The 8,434-nt window shown below is 39.7% G+C and overlaps 1 protein-coding gene across 1 annotated transcript in view; it reads right to left on the minus strand.

The window, feature by feature from the left end:
* Positions 1 to 7,983, minus strand: part of LOC102310308 (DENN domain-containing protein 4C) — a gene marked incomplete at its 3' end in the record, with an annotated part of 57,172 nt that extends 49,189 nt beyond the window's left edge. Inside the window, 1 exon segment of the mRNA XM_014340761.2 lies at positions 7,722 to 7,983.
* Positions 7,984 to 8,434: the final 451 nt, after the last annotated feature.

Below are 8,434 nucleotides of genomic sequence, written 5' to 3' on the forward strand. Positions count from 1 at the left end.
TCAAATATATATCGTGATAAATATTTTTGGCCATATTGCCCTGCTCTACTTACAGCTATAAACGGTGTGGTGTGATTCCAACCAGCCCCACAGGTTGTCATGAATACTGCATTACTATAATTATTGTTAGAGTAGGTTATTGTATAAGTACGTTTAGTTATATGGTTAACTACGATGTGTGACTTACAATGCCAATTTTGAAATCAAAAGTTTTAAGCTGGAAGCCTCAGAAGCTGTTTGAATAAAGGAATCTTAATTTGACACAATAAATTTTGTTTTGCCTGTAGGATATTAGATGAATGAATTATTGTAGAATCATTTACAGATTTTTTTGCTGTAATTGACTTGGTTTATGTTTGTACTGAGGCTGTGCTATGAAAGTTCTATTTTCTTTGCAAGATCATTATCAAGAGCATCTCAAAGGTCAGTTGATATTATACTACTGTACAGTTATAGCTTCATTAGGCATCTGAATCCACAGAAACTTCCACCGTAAATCTTCATTTACTTTCACTTTAATGCTTATATCCTCCAACATTATCACCACAGGAAGAACAGAGATGGGACTTCCTGTGCCTGCTATTAAAAAGACAACAGAATAAAGACCATATCAGCTTCTGAAGCACACAACAAGTATACCGTCAAACAAGCATCAAGGTTAAAGAATGTAAAAATGTGCTGCTTTGTTCAATAAAGAGAGGCCTCCAGAATAACGTCTAGATAGCAACTTAAATCTTCCATATTAGGCACTCGACAAAGCAGGAGAAGCGTGTTGAAGCAACATTTTATTCACAAATACTTTACATGTGTCCATAAAGTAGCCAGTCATAATGCACAGCGACAGACCGTGGCGCAGATTGTGGACTTTATTGTGGCAAGGTTAGCAATCTAGGCCCTGCTGTGACTAACCTATACCAAGAATGAATATGCTAATGGCACTGTAAGGTGCCTCAGCATAAACGCATTGGAGAGCATAGCAAGTACCTGGAAAAACTTTGTGCAAAGTCTTGACCTAAATTTCAAAGGATGTTTTTAAAATGCAGCTAAAGTTTAAGGCAACCTCTCACTCCTTCTGAGTGATGCGTTGGTTATGGATGATTAAACTCAAGCCATGATGGATGGGGATGTAGCAGCATGAGACACAGCAGTAACAGACTTTACCTGCTGGCAGCTGATACTATTAACCTCAATATGTGATTATAGACAAGGGGGAGAAAAGTTATGAGGCAAAAACAGACAAAGACAGACTAAATAGCAGTCCAAACTAAGGATGGCCACATGTCTGAGAAAGCATTTTTTCATAGTATTGCCACAAGGAAGTGTCGCAACATGTCTCCATGTAGACTGTATACAATAGAGCTCAAAATATTTTTTCCTAATTCCAGAAAACCCTGGAAGTAAATAATTGGTATGAAGAGCTTTATTGTTCCAAACAGCCTGAATTCTCTTAGGCAGGTTTCTTGTCTTTTCTTTAAGTAGTCTTCAGAAAATGTTATCAAGGCTTCTTGAAGGACATTCAAAATTGCATCTCGAATGTTGGCTGACTTTTGTTCTTTCTTAAGTTGACACCAGACTGCTTCAATAATGTTGTGGTTTGGGCTCTGGGGAGGTCAATCATTCATGGATCATCGGTATACTGATTCTGATGATCAGAGGCAGATTTAAATGATTAATTCTGATTAATCAAAAGCCAGTAACACACATCTTACTTTAAAAAAAAATCCTCTCTTTTCCTGAAAAACATTCAGATCTAAACCCAGTTCAGAATATTTTTTTCAACTTTCAGTTTTAACCACCAAATCTGCAAATAGCTAAAGAACTGATCAAGATTTTAGTCAAGCCACTTTATCTGCCAATCTTTAATCAATAAATTTGCCCCACATTGTGGTTCCAGTGAATAGTGAAGTGACTTCATGTCTTTATTTCTGCACTCAGTGTCCCTCTTATTGATGCTTCACTGCAGTCTGATTTTGGCAATAGTGCCTTAGATATCAGATAAACCCATTTGCCGAGGTTCCTGCACACCTTATCTTTCATTGACAGGTTTTGCTCTCCATCTTGGTGACATGCTAACAACTGCAGGCTGCAATTTAAGCATGAAGTGTAACTGGGGAAAAAATAGCTGCGGGGTGGAGAAAGAACTCTCTCACCTTTAATGAATTTCAAGATCATAGTTTAATATACAGATATCAAAGTATAAACTAGAATCACTTGCCCCTGACTGCAGTCTTATATGTGATGTTACCTTCCTGGCTCTGTGTACAGTATTATCACAAGGAAGTGCTAATGCAGAGCCTTGTGGGAATTAAATAGCATGTCTCCAGGAAACCTGATCTTTCAGACCTGCCTTGTCTCCCAGCCTGATCTTTTAATTCCCTGTTTGGCAGAAAAGCATTCTTAAGGGTCTGACTTGGTCTTCAAGTCACATGCATTTGTTTGCATTCCTTTATATTTTATTGTTTTCATGGGTTTTTCTTATTTTCAGCTTATTCACTTTTGAGTCTGGCAGTTTTGTTCTGGAGTTCTGGCAGTAACATCTTTATTGTTTTTGATAGGCACAGGTCTGAATATTGAGACGAAACTGGGAGAATAACCTTGTACCCTTGTGAAATCAGCAGGCCACACAGCAGCAGCAGCACAACAATGTGAGAACCAGAAAATTACAGCCTTCATTGGTCAGGCACTGACTGTGGCAAGCCTACGCTCAACATAGTTTTAGTTCAATCTGTTAAAGGGAAAGTTTATTCAAAGTGGAACAGAGCAGAAAAATACAGATCTTCAACGCTTGTGATTGCAGGCCCACCCGTATAAAACAAAAACTAAACATGCAGTTTGCTATCATCTTTTAATTAGCCGGTATTATTAACTGACTGACTGACTTTTGCCTCTCTAATGTTAGTCTATATAAATTAGCGCTGTTTTTAAGCATTGCTGTGTGTATGTGTGTGTGTGTGTGTGTGTGTGTGTGTGTGTGATGTCAGCTGATGTTGTCAGCCAACATCAGCTGAGTCATCACTTCTATACTTCTATACAACTGACGAATCTCATATAGGCTACGATATTAAGCTGCTTAGCCCTGCCTGGAGACACTGTGCATCTGCAAGTCTCTTTGCAACCCACCCCCAGCGCAGCTCCTTTTACCTTATAACAGTGTTGTATCTGCTGTCATGAATGCCTGCTCTGTACTGCTTGGGTCTTGCTGCAGCATCTCCCTACTCCAGCTTTCTATAGAACTATACTGGCGATATAAATTACTGCTGATACAAATAATCTTTTTAATTAAAGTTGTCCTGACTAAACTACATTAACCATCATGTTAGACCAGATATGTTTCTTAATAGGCAAAATGTACTGAAATAAGGGTTTGCCACTTTTGCAAAAAAACAAAAAGAAAACCTTCATAACAAAAAAGGCAAGGCAATTGCCTAACATTGTGTTTCTTTTTATTTTGCCTTTCCACTCATATTCTCATAATTCTTCACTTATATTTTTGTGAAATTGAAGCAAAAGCACTAAGAAGCAATTTGTTGCTTCACAACCCACCCCTTGAGCCCGAGTACCTTTCCACCTCTCCACTCTCCCTGTAGTGAAATGTGATTAGCTCAATTTACACATATAGCCAACTGCTGGATAACTTTACGTGGAGAAAAAGTACCAGCATCTGAACTGAGAGAAATGAATTTTTGTATTCTGACAGATGACTTTCCTGGGTGCTATGAGCTCAGTTCCCAAATTTTAGTGTAACACCAGATGCCACCCACCAACTGAGGATACATCCTGCCTTTTTTTCCCTGCAGACAACGAGTCTGAGCTTACAGCTAATTAGTGTTTGTGGATGGTATTCCCTGGGAACATGTAATCCTACTCTCACTTGTTCAATGTGCACATTGATAGCAGCAGCATTTTCTTTTCCAGCTGCATCTTCTTTTGGCTTCTGTACATTAAGCTGAAAACATTATCCTCTTACGTTAAAAAATGTAGTGGTCTGCCTTCCTAAGAATTGAACTTTTTCATAAAATGCCAAAAAGTACAATTGCAATATAGAGCCAAAAGATGGCGCCTACTTTCTTTGTGTTATCTTGAGCTAAAGTGGAAAGCTGCACACGGACACTTATTATTTTTAGATTCTTATTATGGTCTGAGTGTAGACCAATCTTTGAACTAAAAAGCTAACCTAGAGCCCATGCTTGGTAAACCAACCACATGCTGCAAATTTTCTTTACCAACACATTAGAGACTGTGCACACTGATTATCTAAAAGCTAATCCACCACCTATTGGCTGCCAATAATCCTTCGTCTGACTATACTCACTGACTTGATGTTTTTTGGCTGTTGTAAAAAAAAAATAATAATAAAATTGTCCTAAATAGGACAAGCTAAAAAATATTCTTTCTTGCATCTCTGCAAATATATTGCCAACTGGCCATTTTGGCCAGCTGGAAATGAAACATATATAAAACATGCACTGATTCATGGGGGAAAATATATGTAACCACTGAATATTGGTGAAATATTGATAGAAATAATATGAAATAAGATGGCATTTATAAATGTGAATGGTATATTAAAATAGTATAAAAGAAGGACGTAGCTTTGGGGTCTGAAAAACCAAGCAATGAAATGCCTTAAATCTGCACCGATGGGTGATACCCATGACTTGCAGGCTTATATAAGACTGTAAACACCTTCCTGAGCCCATGAGTTTATGGGCTCAGTTTTACTTTTCAGGTTATACTCTGTGATATGTTAAAACGACTGGCGTTTCTAATGGTGGACTATGCAAGGTATGCTCATTGGCTGATGACTTGTGACTGATAAATTACTAGGTAAGTTCTTTGTAAGACTTTTTTTTCCACTGTAACAAAATTGCAGATAGGTCAGTGGCAGTCAGTAAGGCAAACATCAGCCAATACTGAAGAATACTGAAGCGAATCTTTACATTCATGAATGTGGAACCAGCCCTCACTTTAGATTTGGGAGGCAGACCTTCTAGATTCGGCTTACGACTTACCTTTTTGATAAAGATTACAGAGTAGGGGTGGATCAGGGGACCCTGAATCCTCCCTCAGTTATACTGCAATAGGCCAAGGCTGCTGGGGGCTTCCCATAATGCACTGAACTGAGCATTTCTTATTCACTCACAATTTTTCCCTCTCCATGTATTTATACATCACTTTGCACTTAATCATAAGTAATTATTTATCTCTGGCTTTCTTCCACATTGTGCCCTCCCCTCAACCCCAACCAGTCACCACACAAGACTGCCCCTCAATCAGACTGGTTCTGCCGGAGGTGTCTCCCTGTTAAAAGGGAGTTTTTCCTTCCCACTGTCACCAAGTACTTGCTTATAGTTGGTGGTTTCATTGTTGGGTTTTCTTTGCATTATTGTCTTTATTGGTCCTTACCTTACAATGTAAAACACCTAGAAGAATGCGTTGTTGTGATTTAGTGCCACATAAATACAACTGAACTGAATTAAATAGTTTTATGTAAGTGTTTATTCATTGTTGATTTTCTTAGGGAAACTATAGCATACAAAATTTTTTTAAAGTATGTGTTGTATATTGTCCACGTGCAAGAAGTTGTGCACTGTGTTCACATGGGTCAGGTTGCTTCATTAACATCTTTTCTCTTTGAAAGTCAAAGAGTTCCTTCTTAGACTCACCTATCATGCATCAATTCACAGTCCTGCAGAAATCACCAGAGAGATGGAGAGGACAATTTCAAAAGCGTGACTGTCATTTATTTTCAGCATCTTTTTCACTGTCTCTATTCAGCCACCCTTGCTATCACTCTATCCAACTGTATAAGCCACAGTTGAATCCAACATCTCAAAGCTGAATATAATTATAGGAATATTTGGGGGCTCATTAGTAACCCTTCTACGTCAGCATTAACGTTAGTGAAAAGGTGCTGTCCCAGGCACTTGAAGAAACTCACTTTGGGCAACAACCTTCTGTTTATTCATTAACTTTACTGTAGCAAATCCTTAAAAGCCTCCAATCTTCACTGTGTTTTCATCACAAAATAAACCCAGGAGAGTGATCAACAGGATTTTTCCATACAGTTTGTGAACGCCAGAAAGGCTTCTCTGTGAGAGTGCTAACAGTGTATCTTCAGGGATACACATAGTTTGTGACAGAAATTGTTGGAAATGTAAAAGAAAAAAAAATCAATCTGCAACAGGCTAAATTGTCAGACTTGCACTCTGCCAAAAAAACAGATTCTCCAGTTCAGGCATCTAGAGCTACACTCTGTCACTGACAACTCTGTCAAGTCAAATTGTTTCCTCACTTTGTTTGTTTTCACTGAATTACACAAGATGGGAATAACATGAACCCTGTGCCTCGGGTATTACAACCATCACCGCCACGAGAGAGAGCACTGTGTGTCAGTTATTTACAGACAGTGGGCTTTAACTCAAGTCAGGACACCGTCTAGCTGTCTGCTCCTTTTTGATGTTTTACTGGCTGTAAACCCTGCAGCTCACTCCAACAATCCAGGCAATTGGTGCATGCTGTTCGGCTCCTCTGTGTCAGGCGACAGCACCTTCTTTTAAACTACAACTTAATTTCCTTCCAGAAGGGTACCTTTCTGCCCTCTTGAGCACATACTGCAAGGTAATAAGGCGACATATAAACATCCCATCAACAGGATGCACAACAACACAATATTCCCATGAGAAATGTCCCATATCAGAGCAAAGAGAATATATGTGGGTTTACAGTTCAGGTTACCTTTCTGGTATGTGGAGCAGAGGTTTTCAAACGACAGGCTTTCTGTCACATGTGTGATTTGATCAGACTTGTCCATCTCATGCTATGGAAAAACACTAGGAAAGGATGTAAGTGGGATTTTTCTTTTTTTTCTTTTTTTTTGGGGGGGGGGGTAGACCTCCAGAATGTCAACAAACCCCAGTGGCTGCCACTGCTGCTCCTGTCTGATGTCTGACAGACTACCCCAGCACCACTCCTGGTATGGGTCTGACAGCATTTCTCTGACAGAAATACGTGTAAGGATTTGCACATTAACAGCAAACATGTCCCATCAAACTTGCACGTTTGCAAACCCGCATTAGCACACTCTCATCACCCTTCACCAGTCATGAAATCTCTCACCACCACACAGCTTAGTGAAAACCACTGACATACCCTCCGGTCCAGGTTGAAAATCCTTCACATAAAACATAGGAAAGACTGTCCGTGCACTTTCTACGCCACTGCTTAACAGCAAGGCTAAATGAGAGGTGTTTTTCCCCCCTGATACAAAGCCGAACAACCTAAAATATCCTCAGGCAACGGGGTGCAAACGGAGAGTGTTTTGGGTTATTTTTAGCTCGCTCGTGGGGTAAATCAGACATTTTTCACGGGATCGTTTGAGGCTTGACGTGCATTGACTGGCTGTTATTTCGTTCACGGTGACTAAAATGTTCCCAAATTTTAGCGATGAGTGCAAACAACCTGTGGCACATACCTAGATGTTGAGAAGCGGGGAAAGCATGGGAGTCGTATTGGTTCAAAAGCTGCGAGAGTGAATTGTCATTATTGACAGATAAAACATAAATAAATGTCAACAAACACATACACGAGTTAGGTGACAGGGCTAGCATAAGGGATTTCCAGCTTGTTCGAGCACTAAGTTAGCAGCCTGCAGCCGTTCGGTAAATCCCTCAACACGCCAAGCAGCCAGTCAGGGTAACGGTTCATCATTTCGCACTTACCCCGCTTGTGAACGTCAGATTAGTCCTCGCACACAACTTCGGACGGTGTCTGGCTTCTACCGACGCTGTTGCATTACAGAAGGTGAGATGAACGGTGCGGGATGCGTTGTTATTGTATTTTTCTCCCCCTCAGAGTCTAACTGTTAGCTGTCCAACTGACCGAGGCTGCTTCTCCTGTCACTCACTGTGCCGAGCCGGCTGTCCGCTCCGCCGCCATCTTGGTTGTGATGGGAATCCGCCAACACACGCACGCACACACGCGCGCGCGCTTCTGTCACTTCAGAGGACGTTTAAGTGACTTGCAGTCATTCCCGGGAGACCCACGATAAGAGACTGACCACAGGTGGACTGAGGACTTTACTGCTATGTGAAAAACATTCTCATCACATTGTAAAAACAGAATATTTTAAAATTAATTAAAGTCCTCTGTGGAATAGGTTACCTTTAATAATAATAATAATAATAATAATAATAATAATAATAGAAAAATTATTACAAAACAATAGAATAAAATAGTTCCTTTATTGTTATTGTGGTTGCTCCACACCAACTGTGCAGGAATAAGATATAAATAGTAAGACAGCAGGAATAAATGACTAATAGGAGAAATATATGCAATCAAGGGGGCTATATAGAAACTAGATGAATATATACAAAACAAGAGAAAGGCACTCACAATAACAGTAATATTAACGATAATAATACAAGTATTA

This window comes from Haplochromis burtoni, unplaced genomic scaffold (genome assembly GCF_018398535.1).
Source record: "Haplochromis burtoni strain Fernald_Lab_line unplaced genomic scaffold, NCSU_Asbu1 Contig_401, whole genome shotgun sequence".
Lineage (NCBI taxonomy): Eukaryota > Metazoa > Chordata > Actinopteri > Cichliformes > Cichlidae > Haplochromis > Haplochromis burtoni.